The sequence below is a fragment of the Pteropus vampyrus genome, unplaced genomic scaffold, assembly GCF_000151845.1.
Source record: "Pteropus vampyrus isolate Shadow unplaced genomic scaffold, Pvam_2.0 Scaffold102, whole genome shotgun sequence".
NCBI classification, from domain to species: domain Eukaryota; kingdom Metazoa; phylum Chordata; class Mammalia; order Chiroptera; family Pteropodidae; genus Pteropus; species Pteropus vampyrus.
This window is the reverse complement of record NW_011888883.1, coordinates 1,118,451-1,137,486: the sequence shown is the minus strand read 5'-3', so window position 1 is coordinate 1,137,486 and position 19,036 is coordinate 1,118,451. Positions and strand designations below refer to the sequence as shown.

The 19,036-nt window shown below is 37.1% G+C and overlaps 1 pseudogene; it reads left to right on the top strand.

Annotated features, from left to right (window-relative positions):
* The first annotated feature begins 15,994 nt into the window (after nucleotides 1-15,994).
* On the top strand, nucleotides 15,995-17,263 carry LOC105295275 (annotated as a pseudogene).
* The last annotated feature ends 1,773 nt before the right edge of the window (nucleotides 17,264-19,036 follow it).

The window sequence follows — 19,036 nt, the reverse complement described above, 5'->3', positions numbered from 1 at the left end:
CACATGGCCTGCCCTCTCCAGGGAGTCCTCTGCAGCACCTCCAGAACCACCTGTCACATGAGTCTCCAGGGAGTGACTCTCCAAATGAAGGACAATTTACTTTTCTCTCTATTCTTGCTTTTCCTCTCAGACCCCACCCGGGAACATCCTTTTGACAGTAAGAACAATAACAAATATGGTCCATGGTTCCCTCTCTCCTTCCCTCTCTCCCTCCTACCTCTCTTGCTTCCTTCTTTCCTTTTACATGAAGGAGGACTTCTTTCCAAAGGGTTATTCTTAATATATTCCAGGGATTCAACTCAAATTGCAATTTAAAAAAATTTTTTTTCTTCTCATTACATCAGTTTGTACTCCCCAAGATAATACTACAAGCTGGTATGGACTGGGATTTGAAATGGGGTCTCTCATGCCTAGTGTGTCTTCATTATCTCAGTATCCTATTTACCCTGACTTGGGCTAATGGCCTTATTAACTATGATAACTAATCTAAGCTGTTCATTTAGCATCTTAGAAAATAAATAGGTTTCCTTTATTCTTTAAAAGCAGACGAAGATAAGTCCATTTTGCTTTACTTAATTTGGGGAAGGGGCGTTGATGGAGTGGAGGGAGCTTTTTCCCCATAAAGAATGGCCTATCTATGTAGACTGTACACATCCTTTAAGACCCAGGTCAGAGGTCCCTGTTTCTACAAAGCCTCTACTATCCTTTTAAGCCTCTACTAGATCAGTTGTTTGGCTTTCTGTACTCTCATCTAAATCCTTCTCATTCGATTCCTTTTTTTCATTTGGCCCTTGCCACAGAATGTTCATTACCTTTTGATTTGTCTTCCCTTCTCATCAGATTATCGCTACCTGAAGTCAGGGGCATTTCTCAAGCATCTTTGAACCCTAGAACCTAGGATATGCTTGCTGTATAGTAAATGCAACAAATGTTTTTTGATTGAATGGTGGGTGGATGCATGCATGGATGAACAACCATTATTTTCCCTAACCACCTCATGAGGATAACTTTGAAATTATTAAAATGTAACTATTTCTGGACTCTCTTTATACGTTTATTTATCACATCACATTAGAAAATAAAGGGGGTGTTAACAGGTTAGTGTATTCACAGTTCAGTGAATGACCCAGTTTGACTTTCGCTGTCCTATGAACAGGGAAACCCATTGTGTTCATCCCACTGGAGATATACTATCCTGGTATCACCACTTCCATTCAGTAACATTCACTTGTTATTTGTCAGTGCTTTTGTTAGTGATATGGGGGACTAAGCCTTAAAATAAATTGGACTAAGCCTTAAAAAAATATTGGAAGTCTTGAAAGAGATTTTTATACAGGATGGCTTTTCTCTGCCATGCAACATTAGGAAGTAAGTGGGCTTTAATCTCAGCACTTTCAAAGTTTTTATTAGTATCATCTCCTCTTCAGCCCCAGACAGGTAGTGTTGCTTAGTGGTTAAGGCCATAAATCCTAAGCCAGGCAACTGGGTTTGAATCCCAGTTTACTACCTTAGGAAAGGCATTTCACCCAATGTGTTAAATCACACAATTTCGAGGAATGCCATTCACACTGAACACAACATCAGATGATGCATGTAGAGCATTGTAGAACATTTAAACCTAGCAAGTAGAATTCATTAAACAAGCAAATATCATTTTTGTCTTCCCAGCATCCCTATTAACAGATGTTATTAACCCTATCTCAAAGACAAAGAAATTATGGCCCAAGGAGATTAAATGACTAGTTTAAAGTTGAACAGGAAGTCAGAAGCAGGCTGTTGACTTCTCAATCTCTAGACTCCAAGGCTGGGGCATTTATTTCCACCTATACTATTATGAATACTCTCTCTGGGCAAAGGAAGTATGTACTTTTGCTGAAAAATAAAAATATCTCATAATTATTGATGAACGAGTCTTTGAATTTGTGCTTCTAACAAAGCTTACCATATTAAATCATCAAGGTAGATGAAAATCAAACTTGTGTCTCAGAATAATAGCTAGGATTAGAATGAAGTCTCATATCAGGCATTCCAGTCAATATTTTAATAATTAAAATGAATCTAAATTAAGATCTGTAATCTGCTAAAGTTACAACTGTCGTATCAATGAGGCTATATTTTAATAAGACGTTACTTTTGGCTAACTGATTAATCTCATAAATAAAATTATTTGGTCATAAAAGAAATCTTACCTATGGAATAAATAAAACCTTATATTTCTTAATTAAGAATGTCATGCATGCATTATAATGTCCAAGGGCATCCAGGATGTTCTCGAGAGCTGCCTTTGCCTTTTTGAGTGCATTTACGGCTGCAAAGATTTGCACATTTCTTTTTACAGTCAATGTTCTTCCCCTGCAAGCCAGCAGACATCCTCTCCTGGCCGTCCTTGATTCTTGCAATTTCTCTTTAATGTTAAGTCCTACAAGCTGTTGGGAATAAATAATCATGCCTATTTCTTGGCATGAAAATGCCCATTCATTCACCAAATATTCAATTTCACTTCTACCATTAGCAGATTTTCTTTGTGAGTAAAAAGGTAGCTTCTATGTCTCCTCAACTTCAGCTGCATCCCAGCTGTGTTTATTAAACAGAGATTTAACATTGTCTGCCCTTTTGTTTTCTGCTCCATCGTTTTCCCCATCTGGCTTCCCCCCTATATTGTAGTGAATATATCCATATTTTTACTGACAGTAGGTTTTTTTTTCTGATATCTTTCCCTGATGATAGCAGTTAACATTCCTTTAAAAGCTTACGTTTCACCTCTATTCCCCTGTTCACATTTCAACTATGTGAAATTGGGTGATTTGAAACAATTTTAGCAGCTTCTCACTCAAATATAATCCCTTACGACTTGCGATGGTTTTGAATTCTTGGCAACCATTTTCTATGTCACTTAGAGTCTCTGTAAAGGAAGGATTGTTATGAATTACAAGCACAGAGGCAGGGCCTTAAAGAACAAAGAAGACACATTTTATTTCAAGAAAAATAAAATGGAATTTCACAGTCACTTGCCCAGTTTTTCCTACTTTTCCAGATGGAAATAGAATGGGAGTAGAGAAAACACACCTCAACCCTTGAGGAGAAATGGACCCAGGAACTTTCTTAGGCTGAGCACTTCTTTTCTTAAGAATGCAATTATTAAGCTCCAAATATTTCTGCCACTGGTTATAATGTTTTCAATTTTATTTTCTTTTAAGCTCACCCAATTAAGAGAATAAATCAAATTCTCTCTCTTTGTATATCACCTCAGAAGTTAAGCTTAGTCACATGTAAGAAAAGAATTTTGATTTATTCGTACAGACAAGATACGTTCACACAAATGTATTCCAAAAAATTTAAAAATTACTAATCTCTCAGTTTTCAGAATCGATATTTCTTTAAAAGTTGTTAAATAGAAAATGGTTATTCGTTCATGAAAGTTATATGGATAAATCTATTCCAAAAGAAAAATTAAAATCAATTCCAAATTTAATCATGAAATTTTAAAAAATATTTTCTAATCATAAAATATTATAATGGTCCTCAGCATAGTGCTCTGGTTAAGAGACTGAAGTCTGATGACCCGGGCTCTGTCACTTAGATGCTTGATTTTGAACAAATTATTCAACTTTTCTGTGTCTCAGTTTTTTTTTCTGAAAATGCAGCTGATAATAATGGTACTTACCTAATAGAGTTGGTTTAAGAATTAAATTTGTTAACCCAGGTTAAGATCTTAGAACAATGCCTGGCACAGAGTAATCTTCTATCATTGTAAGCTGTTATTAGTAGTAGTTGCAGTTATAGCATCTATCAATCTGGGTTACAGAGGTAAAAGGTTAATGGATTTATAAGCTGGTCCAGAAAAAGAAAATTTTTATTCTGATCCAAGAAGTATTTGTCAAACACCAGCTATGTGTTTAACACTGTAATACAGGGAGCTGGATACCTAATTTATCTAGAAATCAAACCAAGCTTTAGGCACCCATCCATTTACTGTATAATGGCAAATAAAGAAATAAGAAACCCAAGAAATTGAGCAAATTAAGAAAAAAGCTCTTTGTGAAAAAAAAAAAAAAAACCACAACAAAACCCAACCTAAGGAATGACAGAAATGAAATAAAGATTATGTTCATAATGCTGTCTGTCATCTGTTAGTTTAATGATATGAACAGAAGCAGCACTCTGATTGGTACTGTGAAGAGTTCTTTTGAAGAAAGGCAAAGAAAGTCAGAGATAGAAGAACACACCACAGAGAAATTGTTAGGGGAAAATGCCCTATAGATGGATAGCGTGGTTTGAATATACTTCTTTGGCTTGAGTTTAGAATTCTCTCTGATATTTCAAAGTTTACTCTCAGCCTTTAGCACTGTGCCTGTTGGTAATAGACTCTCCTCACCTCCCCCATGTCTACCTTTCAGGGGAAGGGGCCATGCACAATGGAGTAGAAGGAGGGACAGCTGGTGGACTTGTTAATGGGAACTATGTAGGGGAGCAGAGAGCCAGGGATGAAGAGGACAAACAGAGATTACAGAGATCCCTTAGTAAGAGAAGCCCCATAGGATCCTTTCTTAGGTATATATATATATATATCCTATATGTATGTGTGTGTGTGTGTGTGTGTGTTTAAAAATTTGGCATTATCATATGAATGGTTGATTCCTAGTCATAAAGAAAAGGTCTAATTACCTTCCATTAATTTTTTTAGAATATATTAGTTAAATGCTGGCTCCATAAAATATTGCCAGAACTATCTTGTAGATAATGGAAAACTAAATTTATTGCTTGCTATGTTAGGATAGCTTTGCTTTAACTAGCATCTCGGAAAGGTAAGGGCAAAGCTAGGATCTTTATAGACATTTTGAAATCTGGTTTAGTATGGGAGGTAGGGCTCGGTTACAGTCAGGTAAGGATCATAATATAGGTTTGCTGGACACAGCAAGGCAAGGATTTTTAGCCAAGGGGTTCAAATGTCAATTTTCCATAGTCTTTCAAAGTTTTGCCACTGGAACTCTTGAAGCATCCCCTACCTCTCTCTCTCTCTCTCTCACTGGATGGCTTGATTTTCTACTTTACTGGGACAAAGCTCACTGGCATATGTTCCTTGAATTCTTCTTTGTCCATCAAGAGTTCTTGATTTTACCCATTCTTTCCTCTTTATTCCTCTCTTAGAGAACAATACATTCTTCCTCTTAAAACTCTATCTATAGCTTGCTCTTATCCTATTTATTTACTCACAGCCACTCCCTCGCTAATATCTGCTCTTTCTTATGTGTCAACCTTCTCAGTCCTCATGATCCCTTTTCTTGGCCTAAAAACATGATTATGTATTTTTTTCTTTTTTTTTTTTTTTAGTATACAATAATATCTATTGGGTCTTTGGGCTTCAAAGCATAGTCCTTTATTTTCTTGATGACTCCTGACAGTCTTGGTCAGGGATTAAAAAAAAAAAAAAAAAGCTCTCCCTCAACTCCAAATCTCTCCGTATGCATCATCTTCTCACTCTCCAATCCTTTCCTTCTCTGCCCAGATTTTGGAAAGTGTAGCTAATGCTACTTGTCTACACTTTCCCAATCCTACTTACTTTCCATTTCACTGTAATCTAACTGCCTCGGTAAGGTTACAAGTGATTTCCTAAGTGCTAATTTTAAGAGAAAATTCAAATTCTTTTCTTTGTGGCAGTTGACACTGCTAACCACTCTGTCTTCATTGAAAACCATATTTCTTTGGCTTCTGACATCATCTCTTCTTGGTTCTTTTCTGATCCCCAAAACTTTTCTTTCTCTCTCTAATTTGTTTCTCTTTCTACATCTGCTCTTTAAGTTTTAACATTATTTGAGGTTTTGTTTTTAGTTCGTCGCTTTTATCGTAATATCTGGTCCTGCGGGGTAATTTCACATTAACACTCACCCATAAACAATTTTCTAAATTAAAATTTAAAAACTTCCAGCACAGCTGTTTCAGTTTCAGATACCCAGTCTGCACACCTGTTGAACATTTCTACTTAGATCAAATTTACTATTTCCAAAATAAAGTTATCTTTTTTATAAAAGCTCTTCATCCTATCCTTGACTCTTTTAATGGAACCATTATCTACTTTCCAGTGTTTCACTTTCCCAGATGATAAGTTTCTCTGGCAACACTTGTCAATCAAGTTACAAGGCCCATCATCTGGAAACTCTGATTCATTTGACTTCCATGGGTAGTTTGGTAAGCACAGATGGAACTAAGCATCATTCTTGCCCTCTCCATCTGCTTCACCCTGACCCCTCCCATTTGGTCACCAGGCTAAGTCCATTGTATCTACCAAATATCTCTCGAACCACATCTCTACTCTCATTCTTCAGTGTTACACCTTTAGTTCTGGCCCTCGTGAACTGTTTAGAGCTTCAGTTTAATGACTGTTCTCTGCTTACAGTAGTCCATTTTTATCTGTAGTTTCACTTTCCGAGGTTTCAGTTACCTGTGGTAAACTGTAGTCCATAAATATTAAATGGAAAATTCCAGAAATAAAAAGATTTATAAATTTTAAAGTGCATACCGTTCTTTGTAGGGTGATGAAATTTTATGCCATCCTTTTCCTTCCCATTTTGGACATTAATCATCCCTTTGTCCAGCATGTCCATCCACGCTGTATATGCCACCTGCCCAGTAGTCACTTAGTTGTGGTCTTGGTTATCAGAGAGAGACCACATTTACATAACTTCTATTACGGTATATAGTTACAATTGTTCTATTTTATTAGTAGTATTGTTAATCTCTTACTATACCTAATTTATAAATTAAACTTTATCATAGATGTGTATGTATAGGGAAAAACATTGTACATATAGGGTTCGGTACTATGTGTGGTTTCAGGCATCCACTGGGGGTCTTGGAAGGAACATACCTCCACAGATAGGGGGCTCTACTGTATTCTGACAACCTGAATCTTCTATTTTTATTCTACTGAACATCCATAAGTTATTTCTCATCTCTGTTTCTTCTTCCCGAAATAAAATTCCCTCTGCTAACCTCCTTTTATTATCAAACTAGTAATTCTTTGAGAACTAACTAAAGTACGTTAGAACATGGTTGTTTGGAACTCACAAATACAGAGTGATTTTGAAAAACTAAATCCTCATGTATTTCTTTAGTTAGTTTCATCCTGACATAACTTTTCATGTTCTTGCCAAGAGAGCAGTGTTTCACTGTAGAAACACAGGTAAACTGTAGCCCATATTTTTGGCTTCAGATAGGTTTGAGTTCAATCCCCATTACTTCCATTTAATGATTTCAGGATTTGGGGAAAGCTCCTTAAATTTTCTAAGCCTCAAGTTTTCATCTGTAAAAATAAAGATGATAGTAGTGAAAATTAAATAACATAGTAGAAGCAATGTGTTGAGCTCAGTTACTGGCACAATTGGTGCTCAAGAATCTTTGTCCAGACAAGAACTCTTTTAAGAATTAAAGAAGGGGCTATTAAAAATTTGAGGGGGAACAGGTATAAACCAAGATTGTCCATGGCAAAGGACACAACCTTACATACAGAAGGGACTTTTGAACTACCATTTTATTGGAAGAGGGATGACAGCTAAAGGATTTGCCTTGAAGTTCTGTTGGCAAAACAATCCCATTATTTTTATCTGCATGATATATTTGAGGTGAGGTCGAAGTAGACTAAAGACCCCCTTTGCACCATCATTTCCTGGCACATGACAGATGCATAATATGTGTGGTCTTTATTATTGCTGACCCCAGAACCTGCTCTGGCCATGCCTGTTTCTGTTTTCATTTCAAATCTAGATTTCGAGGCCTTGTCTGCATTCTCTTTGACTCAGACATTAACCTTTCAGCTCTCTTAGTCTCTCTGGGTTGGGCATCCAGTGCTAGCTTCTCCTATAGGGCATATCTATTGTTCTTTGAAGAATTGAAAGGAGGCTTTGCCTACTTCATCCTCTGGGATGAGAGATCCGGTGAGGCTACGTCTTCCTCATCTTACTAGCCTTAATTAGGCAGGGGGAGGTCCATTTCACATATATGGTTGCTGGGGTCCCCCTCTCACCTGCACATAGCCCTTTTAGGGCTATTGACAAAACAAATTGAATCCCTGTAATTTTCCATGTGATTCACAAATGGGGGAAATTCAAGTGCTCGTCTGAAACTTTCTAAGACTGGAATCTTTCATGCCCCATCTTTCACACTCCAGCTTCACATATATGCTAGTTCTGTGACTTACCAATTTGTCGAGAGAGAAATTTTCAGTCCTCAATCTAGTCATTGTAACCTTTTCTTAAAGGAAACAAGTCTTACAGGGTGGAGGGTACGGGGGTAGGATATTTGTTTTTTTGTACTATTCCCCTCCTCCACACTAGGTTCTCTGCTGATGTGCTTTCACAAAATTCTGTGCTTCCTGTAACCTACCTGGCCTTATCATGATTTACTGTAACTATGTCTTCTCTTGTCTGTCTCATTCACTAAATTATAAGTTTCTTGAGTGCAAAACCTATTTTTTATTTATCTTTTTGTCTCCAGAATGTGGCACAGTGCCTGGCATATGTAGATTCTCAAGAAATGTTTAAATGGATGACTTAATTATTACATGCAAATAATTCCAAGAAATACTAAGGGTTGTGCTCTTAGTCATACCTCAAAGCAGCACTCTGGTAGCTAAGCTTCTATACTGTAATCTAGGATATGTCATTAGCATGGTAAAAAATTTAATTTGACTTTGCCTTTCTTTGCTTATTTTTTGTCCCCAAGACAGTTTTGCATCTGAGTTTTCCCCACTTCAGCCTCAAGAGAAGTCCAGTCCAGAGCACACGTGCCAAGGAGAGACTACAGAACAAAAGCACCGGGGTGGGCAAGCCTCTGGGCTTCTCATCTACCTTGAGGGGTAAGACAAGGACACAATGGCTCTTCTTTTCTAATATTACCTGGAACACTAGAGGCTGGAGAGAAGGCATAACACTTCCCAAGGGCATGACTGTTATCTAGAGAGTATCTGAGAGTAAACCTGTTATGAATTGATAGTGGATTTAACTTGGAATGATCTTATTTTCAATTCAAACATTTAAATTGTCACGTTATCAGTCACTGCAAGTGACTAGGGCTGGGTGCAAAGCAGGTGTTTAACAAATACTTGCTAAATAAGCCATGCAAGCTTTTTTCATTTTTTTTCCTTATAGATACACATGTTTAGCCTGTTCATAAACATTACATTGACATTTATTTTCAGTTTCTCTTTATACCTATTAGTACATAAAAAATTTCATGAATTCATACTTTTTCCAGTTACCAATCTAGGGGCTACAGAATTTCAGATCTATTGATTGCCATTATAGCCCTCAAGGAGCAAATGATTCTGCTGGGAGAGGCAGAGAAATAAACAAAATAAATAGTGAAACAGAAGAAACCAATGATGGACATGTGCACCAGTTGTTATGAAAACACAAAGGAGGATTGAGCTAAGTAGCCAACTTGTGGGGACAGCAATGGTAGTAGAGATATTAAGGAAGGCTTGCTGGAAAGGAACACTGAGCTAAATCTTATGGAATAAACAGGAATTAGGACGTGAGTATTTAGAAACTGGGAGCGCATTTCAGGTAAGAGGGTAACGTGAGAAAAATCTGTAGGACAGACACAATGTTGTGTTTAAAGGGAATGAAAACGGTTGAGTATTATTAGAACATCCTGTTCCAGGTGGGGAAAGGGAAGGAGTAAAGTTGGAGGAGCAGGGCAGGGGTCATATCATCTGAAGAAATCATGACTTTGTTCTCTCTGTGATGGAGAGTTATTGAAGAATTCTGAGTAGATTTGCAAAAACGGAATACTGTATCTGAGAGGAAAGGGATGGATCTGATGAAAACAAGATTGTTTAGATGTGAGGGGGAGAGGTGATAAAGCTAGTCCCTGTATGTACAATGTCGGTGACTGGGTAACTGCGGTGATAATGAGAAGTGACTAAAAGCATTGCCTCTGGAGCCACATAGCCTGAGTTCAAATCTCAGCTTTGCCACTATTGTATGACCTTAGCAGGTGATCTAATCTCTCTGTTCCTCAGTTCCTTCATCTGTAAAGTGGGGATGATGTTAATAATAATTACCTCTTAAGACTGTTGGGAGGATCAAATGAGTAATAGGTATAAAGTACTTAGAATCATGCCTGGCATATAGCGGGCTAACAGTATTGAAGTGTTAACCACTTTTATTATAGAGAAGGAACAAGTTTTAAAAGAGAAGAGGCCAAATTCAGTTTTAGACATTTCGATATTAGAAATCCATGTGAAGATGTCCAGTAGTTGGTCGACATGTTTATCCCAAGTTCCAGAGAAGGAGCTTGGCTAAAGGTATAGATATTTTGAAATTTCAGCATATAAATAAATCTGATTAAAAACATAAGGATGAGGTCAGAAGAAAGAAAAAAAAACAATAAAGATTATAGCAGAGGTAAATAAAACATAGAACAGAAAAACAATAAAAGAAAAATCAGCAAAACCAGGAGTTGCTTTTTTAGAAAGAGCAACAAAATTGATAAACTATTAGCTAGACTCAGAAAAAAAGATTTGAATAACTAAAATTATGAATGAAAGAGGAAACATTCAATTGATGTCACAAAATAAAAAAGATTGTAAGAGACTAAGACTAATTATACAGCACTAAATCAGTTAACCCAGAATAAATAAATAAATTCCTAGAATATGCACCCTACCAAGATTGAATCAAGAAGAAATAAAAATCTGAACAGATTTGTAACTAGTGAGGAGAATGAAGTGAGAAAAAAGAAAGAAACCTTCCAACAGATAAAAGCTCAAGACCAAATGGCTTCACTGGGGAATTCTATTAAACATTTTAAAAAGAATTAACACCAATTCTTCTCAAGTTCTTCCAAAGAATCAAAGAGGAGGGAACAATCCCAAACTCATTCTATGATGCCAGTATTATCCTGATACTAAAACCAGATGAAGATAAAACAAAACAAAATAAAAACAATATCCTCAATGAATAGTGATGTAAAAATCCTAAACAAAATACTAGCAAACCAAATTCAGCAGCACATTAAGAAGATCATACACCATGACCAAGTGCAATTTATACCTGGGATGCGAGGATAATTCAACATGATAATCAATCAATGTGATACCCACATAAACAAAATGAGTGGAAAAAATCAAGTGAACATCTCAATCGATGTAAAAAAAGCATCTGACAAAATTAAATGCCTTTTCATGATAAAAGTCAACGAACTAGGAACAAAGAAAACTACCTCAACATAATAAAAGCCATATATGAAGAGCCCACAGCAATCATTCTTAACAAGGAAATATTTAAAGCTTTTCTTCTAAGATTGGGAATAAGTCAAGGATGCCCATTTGTACTTCTACTAATCAACATGGTACTGGAAGTTCTAGCCAGAAAATTATACAGTAAAGAGAAATACAAGGCATATAAATTGGAAAAGAAGAAGTAAAATTACCTCTGTTCACAAACATTATCTTATATGCAAAAAACCCTAAAGATTTCACCAAAAAGCTGTTAAAACTAATTAATAAATTCAGCAAAGTTGCAGGATACAAAATCAACACTCAAAAGTGTTTCTATACACTAACAATGACCAATCTGAAAAGAAAATTAAGAAAACAATTTCATTTACTATAGATCATAAAGGATAAAATCCATAGGAATAAACTTAACCAAGCAGGTAAAGGACTTGCATACTGAAAATGATAAAACATCACTAAATAAGAAAAAATAAAAGAAAATATAAATGAAAAGACATATTGTGTTTGTGGATTAGGAGATTTAATATTGTTTAAATATCCACACTACCAAAAATGATCTATATATTAAATGCAATCCCTACCAACATCCTAAAGGCATTCTTTGCATAAATAGAAAATAAATCCTAAAATTCACATGTACTCTCAAAGAACCCAGAATAGCCCAAAAAACCTTGACAAAAAAGAACAAAGTTGGAGGCCTCACACTCACTGATTTCAAAACATGCCACAAAGCAACATACCACAAAGTCGAAGGCCTCGCACTCACTGATTTCAAAACATACCACAAAGATGGTATGGTACTGGCATAAAGACAGATATGTAGACAAATGGAACAGAATAGAGATCCCAGAAAAAAAAGATAGCATATATGACCAAGCAGTTTTTGACAAGGGTTCTAGAACTACACAGTGGGGAAAGTGGAGTCCCTTCAATAAATGGTGGTGGAAAACTAGATATCCACATGCAAAAGAATGAAGCTGGACCCTTGTTTTATACTATATACAAAAAGTAACTCAAAAATAGATTAAAGATGTAAATGTTAGTTCTGAAATTATTAAACTTCTAGAAGAAAACGTAGGGGAATAGCTTCGTGGCATTGGATTTGGCAATGTTTTCTTGCATATAGATATCAAAAGCACATGTGACAAAATAAAAAATGGACAAATGGGACTACACCAAACATAAAACTTCTGCGTGCCAAAAGAAACAAGAAACAGAGTGAAAAGGCAGCTTATGAAATGGGAGAAAATATTGGCAAATCACATTTCCAATAAAGAGTTTATATCCACAATATATAAGGATTTCTACAATTCAGCAGCAACAACAAAAAATAAACAATTAAACAAATAATCTCTATTAGGAAATGGACAAAGGACTTGAATAGACATTTTTCTGAAGAAGATACACAAGTGGCCAATAATCACATTCAAAGATGTTCAACATCACTCATCATTAGAGAAATGCAAATCAAAACCAGGAGATAACGCCTTACAATCAGGATAGTTACTAGCAAAAGAGCAGAAAATAACAAGTGTTGGAGAAGATGTGAAGAAGTTGCAACCCTTGTGCCCTGTTGTGGGAATGTAAAATGGTGCAGCCACTGTGGAAAAAAGTATAGAGTTTCCTCAAAAAATTAAAAATATGATTCAGCACTCTCACTTTTGGGTAGATATCCAGAAGAACTCAAAGCAGAATCCCAAAGCGATTTTGCACGCTTGTTTTTTGCAGTATTACTCACAATAGCCCAGAGATTGAAGCACCCTAAATGTCCATTGGCAGATGAATGGATAAAGAAAACGTGGTATACATAAATAACAGAATATTGAGAAGTCTTAAAAAAGACGGCAATCTTGTCATGTGCTATGACATGGATGAACCTTCAGAACATCATGCAAAGAAAATAAGCTTGTTACGAAAGGACAAATACTGTATGATTCCACTTATTTGGAGAATCCCAATAATCAAAATCATAGAAACAGAAGGAAGAAAGGTGGTTACCAAGGCTGGGGGAGGGGAAATTAGTTTTTGGTGGGTATACAGAGTCAGTATTGCAAGATGAAAAAGTTCTAGAGATCTGTTGCACAACAATGTAAATACGCTTACGCTAAATTGTACACGTACAAATGGTTAAGAAGATAAATTTAATGTTATGTGGTTTCTTTAACCACAATAAAGAAAAGTTAAAAAACAAAACAAAAGAAAATAGGAAGGTAGATAGAATTTTTTAGGAAACATGACAATAAGGAGAGCATGCCAAGGATGGAACAGAGGTTCCTTGAGGATTTGTTAGAATCCTTTGGGAATGTATTAGGATTGGGTAGACACCATACACAATCATTCAGAAAGCCTGCTTCTTATCCCCTGCTATAAATGTTCTTTCTCTTTCTAAAGAGGTGAGGATCTCAACTGTGGATTATTTCCAAACCTGAATCTTATTACTGTATGGGTTTCAGTAAGAGAAATTAGCAGATAATGGAAATGTAATATTAACATAAATGGTATAGGAAGAGCTCAAGAAGCATTATTGATAGGCCAGCCAACAAATGAGAAAGCCAGTTCTGGAAAGCGAAGATGCAAAAATTTAGCAAGGATAAAATAGTAGGAATAAAGTCACTCAAGGAAATGTCTGTTGGCTGTGTGGTGAGGTCAGAGCAATAAGCAAAGCTGGAAAATCTGAAGTGCAACTGAAATCAGTCTGGAAACGAAGATTAGCAACATAGTACCATGGTAACTAGGTTTTCTAAACCAAAGTTGGGACACAGGTCTGACATAGGGTGAAGTGTTCAAAACCATTGTGTTGGAAAATCTAGAATATTTGGCAGCCATTCCCATGACGCTCCTTCTTGGAATATGAAGTGGCTTGAACTACTCGCAGGTATTCTGAAAAAAAAAAAAAAGAAAAGCTACGATTGGTAAGATTTTACAGGCAAGTTATGAGCAGAGTGACCAGAGAAAGATATGACAGGCTGGAGAAAGCAGCATTTAAGTTGGGTTTAGTTATAAATAAGTGAGCTGGCTTGGGACTGTATCAGCTTCCCTTTTGCACAGCCCATACCTCCGGAGGCCCAGTGGGACAACGTGGCATCCTTGCATCTTCATGAATAATTTTGAAGAGCAGAGCTGAAGGAGAGAACACAAACTTCTTTTTATAAACTAGGCTTTGCTCTGTGGACCATCAATTTAGGCATCAAATTCTTCAGCAAAACGTTAGTTAAACTTTCAATTCAAATATTATAGCTACGAAGGAATAGGGATAGGTAAACCAGGCCCTAAATAATAAAGACTAGATTCTAACTAACATCAATAACTTTGCATGTATTTATGTTTCTGGGGAGGTAAGTAATCCACGTACTTCCTGCAGCTGAGGACTTGATGTTATAGTTCTGTTATTGGCCAAAGAACCCCATCTCTCTCTCTCTCTCTCTCTCTCTCTCTCTCTCTCTCTCTGTCTCTGTCTCTCTCTCTCTCTCACACACACACACACATACACACACACACACACACACTCACAAGTACAGTCACTTAAAAGTTAAGCTAACATCCTTTTTAATGGAGAAGTCAGTTGTTCTAAGTGCTTGAAGCTGATAGAGTTGAAGGGAAGCATTGGCTCAAATAACCTAGGGCTCATTAGGCCATATCTTCTTGAGGGCACTTTATCTTGAGTCTACTTTCAAAAAAAAAAAGGCATTTTCTATCTCACCAACATTTTTGAAAAAAAAACTACAGTAATCACTGATGCATCTCTCTGGGCTCTTGAAAGAGCATTTAATTGAGAGCTTCCTTTTAAATAAGCGTTCAGATGTGAGCATGGCACCTGGGCCATTCAGGCCTCCATGTGTTAGTAGCACAACTCTTTGCAAATAAACAAAGTTTTGAGATCCTGGGGAAAAATGCAGCTTACACAGCACTTAGGAGTGCTCAAAGGGCCTCTGTTCTCTCTCCATACTAATGTGGTTTCACAAGAAGACCAAGATTATTTTATTGCCCCAGGATGCCAGGAAATTTTCATTTGGCTCCCTCAGATCTTCGGGATAAAAGTAGGACAGTAAGGAAAAGAATTCCCTTTGCTGTCTTAGATTTCTGTTCTCCAGGAAAATATGTTATGTTTTCTAAGATCAGATACTCTGTCATTTATTTTTAGCTTTAGTTAACTGTATTATTTTACATCCCCTAGTCTCCATTTTTTTCAAAGGAATATGTTCCCCTCTGCTCCTTCCTGTTTTGGATCCTTTCATGGGATTCCACTTTTGGCTAATATACAGGTAGTGTCTTTCACACATCATAGGCTTATTGACTAAGGTAGAAATGAAGGACACAAGTATTTCTTAAGTAGGAATTAGAATCACAATTAAAAACTAACAAAGTACACTTTCTAGTATACCCGGGAACAGATAATACTAGATGTTTTTGAGGTGTGGACTGTCAGAATAAGGTTGAAGTTATCCATTTAATAGCTCATGACAAAGTGCCTCCCTGAACACCCTTTATAATGTTGCACTCACCCTGATCTATCACCTTCACTCTGCTTAATTTTTCTTCATAGCACCCAACACCTAACATTGTAGTTGTTTATTTATTATCTGTCTCTCCACTAGAATGGAATTTCCTTAAGTGAAATTGTTGGATTTTATCTCTGCTGTACTTCTGGCTCTTGAGAAGTACAGAACGCGGGACCCGCGCCTTGCTAGGCATTTCACGTGCATCCCACAGCCAACGTCCACCGCTGTTAGAGATCCCCACCTCTCACCGCTGCTGTATTGCCAAGATGTTGCTTTCTAACAAACTGACTCTGGACAAGCTGGACATAAAGGGGAAGCAGGTCATTCTGAGGGTGGACTTTAATCTTCCTATGAAAGACAGCCAGTTAACAAACAACTAGAGGATCAAGGCTGCCATCCCAAGCATCAAATTCTACTTAGACAATGGAGCCAAGTCAGTTGCTCGAATGAACCACCTGAGCTGGCCTGATGGCATCCCCATTCCTGACAAGTACTCCTTTGAGCCAGTTGCTGTAGAACTCAAATCTCTGCTGGGCAAGAATATTTTGTTTCTGAAGGACTGCATGGACCTGGAAGTGGAGAAAGCTTGTGCTAACCCAGCTGCTGGGTCTGTCATCCTTGCTTTCACGTGGAAGAAGAAGGGAAGAGAAAAGATGCTTCTGGGAACAAGGTTAAAGCAGAGCCAGCTAAAATAGAAGACTTCCGAGCTTCACTTTCCAAGATAGGGGAAGTCTATGTCAATGAAGCTTTTGGCACTAATCACCCAGCCCACAGCTCCATGGTGGCAGTCAGTCTGCCACAGAAAGCTAAAGTTGTTTTTTTTTGTTGTTGTTGTTTTTTTATGAAGTAGGAGCTGATCTACTTTGTCAAGGCCTTAGAGAGTCCAGAGCAACCCTTCCCGGCCATCCTGGGTAGAGCAAAGTTGCAGACAACATTCATCTGATCAATAACATATTGGACAAAGTCAAAGAGATGATTAGTGATGGTAAAATGGTTTTTTACCTTCCTTAAGGTGCTCAACAACTTGGAGATTGACACCTCTCTGTTTGATGAAAAGAGAGCCAAGACTGTCAAAGACCCGATGTCCAAAGCTAAGAAAAATGATGCGGAGATTACTTTGCCTGCTGACTTTGTCACTCCTGACAAGTTTGGTGAGAATGCCAAACTGACCAAGCTATGGTGGCCTCTGGCATACTTGATGGTTGGATGGGCTTGGATTGTGGTCCTGTGAACAGCGAGATGTACACTGAGGCTGATGCCAGGGCTAAGCAGATTGTGGGGAATGGACCTGTGGGCATATTTGAATGGGAAACTTTTGCTTGAAAGACCAAAGCCCTCGTGGATAAGGTGGTGAAAGCCACTTCCAGGGACTGCATCACCATCATAGGTGGTGAAGACACTACTTGTTGCTGTGCCAAATAAAACATGGCGGATAAAGTCAGCCATGTGAGCACTGGGGGGTGATGACAGTTTAGAGCTCCTAGAAAGTAAAGACCTTCATGGAGTGGATGTTTTCAGTAATGTTTAGTATTTTCCTGCCTTTGGTTCCTGCGCACATCCCTTAAGTCAGTTTTGTGCTTTCCACATCTCCAGTTGGTGTGCAACTAGTGGCCAAGAGATGCAGCATCAAGAACCCTTAAACAGTTGTGCATCTCAGCTCATCTTTACTGCATCCTGGATTTTTCTATATTCTTTAAGATCCCATTTGAATTTCTTAGTGACTAAACCATTGTGCATTCTAGAGTGCATATATTTTGCCTGTTAAAAGAAAGCGAGCTGTTAGCTTAGCTCTCTTTTTGGAGTAGCATATTCTGAATAGCTTTGTCATTGTTTCACTACTCAGTATGGGAACAAGATGAAATCTCAATTGTAGGGAAGTAGGGAGATGAAGTTGGCGATCTACTATATAAATAATAAAAGTATCCATGGGGGGGGGGGAAACTGTGTAATGAATTAGTGAATGACCCTGGGGTAGGGTCATTTGTGTGTATTTGTGTATTTTATTTGTGTATTTCAAAAAAAAAAGAACGAATGCTGACTTTAAACCTTAGATCAATTTCAAAAACTCTATTATTCCATTTCTTAAGCTCTTACCTTGAATAATTCTGGCTCAGCTCTGCAATATAATATTTCATAAATTCCACAAGCAATGAGAAAGAAGAAAAAAATCTGTAACCTCACTTTTATAACTAAAGTAAGATAAAGCCTCTCTCTCTTTTCCCCACCCTCTCTCCCTATCCCACCTCCACCTCTCATGAGTAGGAAGCTCTAGTGCTCAGTTTCTCATACACAAGAACTTAGTTCTCTGTACTTTTTATATTCTGGCTCCAGGCACTTAACTTTATTTCCTTGGGTTTTCCTGCAATTCTGCAAGAGCATTTGGTCTTGCAAAGTACATCAGCATTTTACAAAACCAGAATTGAAAGATTTCTACCATTTGTGAAATTAAAAATGTTATAAAAATTTCCAAAATGGGCAATAAAAATATAATAACTTTGCCACGTTGAATCCATTTGGGAAGCAAATGGTGGTACAAATAATAAATCATAATAAAATTAACATAGATACATTTTTCACACACATTTTCCTCTTGAATTATCAGGTATTCCCTCTTCAACTCTGTACTTCCAATCCCCAAATGAAACATTGCACACTGAATCAACATGTTCTATAGGGGATATGTATAATAAATCTTATTAGAAAGGAAATTTCTGTTAACCTGATTTCCTTCTCAATTGCTTTCAAAGATTTTCCCCAAATGCTTTTGACCATAAATTTAATAAATTGCTTTTCTGATTTTGAAAGTTTGTTCCTCAAATATTTGAATGTTGTTGGTTCTTCATCTTGTGCCAGGCAGCTCCATTTACATTGTTCAATTGGGTGCTCACAATTAACTCACAACATAGATACCACTTACCAAATGAGGTATTCTAAAGTTCAGAGAAGTTAAGATGCACACTCAGAGTCACACAGAGAGCAAGACAAGGAACCATAACTCAAACCCAGGTCATCTTGACTTTAAACCCCATGATCCTCCCCTTTTCTGTTAAATCTACCATCTGACTTTCTACATAGTCACATATTTATTACTCATCCTATTAAGGGTAAGGGAACCCCCACATGACTAGAAAACATGGCTTAGGTAAAAGAGCACTGGACTAAGGAGAGCAGTATTCTTGAGGACTTGATTTTCTTACCTGTAGAATGGACAAGGAGAGCTTTAGGTTTCTTTCAGTCCTGAAATTCCATAGTAAAAAAATGGTCTTAATTGAAATCCATAGGAATAAAATAATTTAAAAAT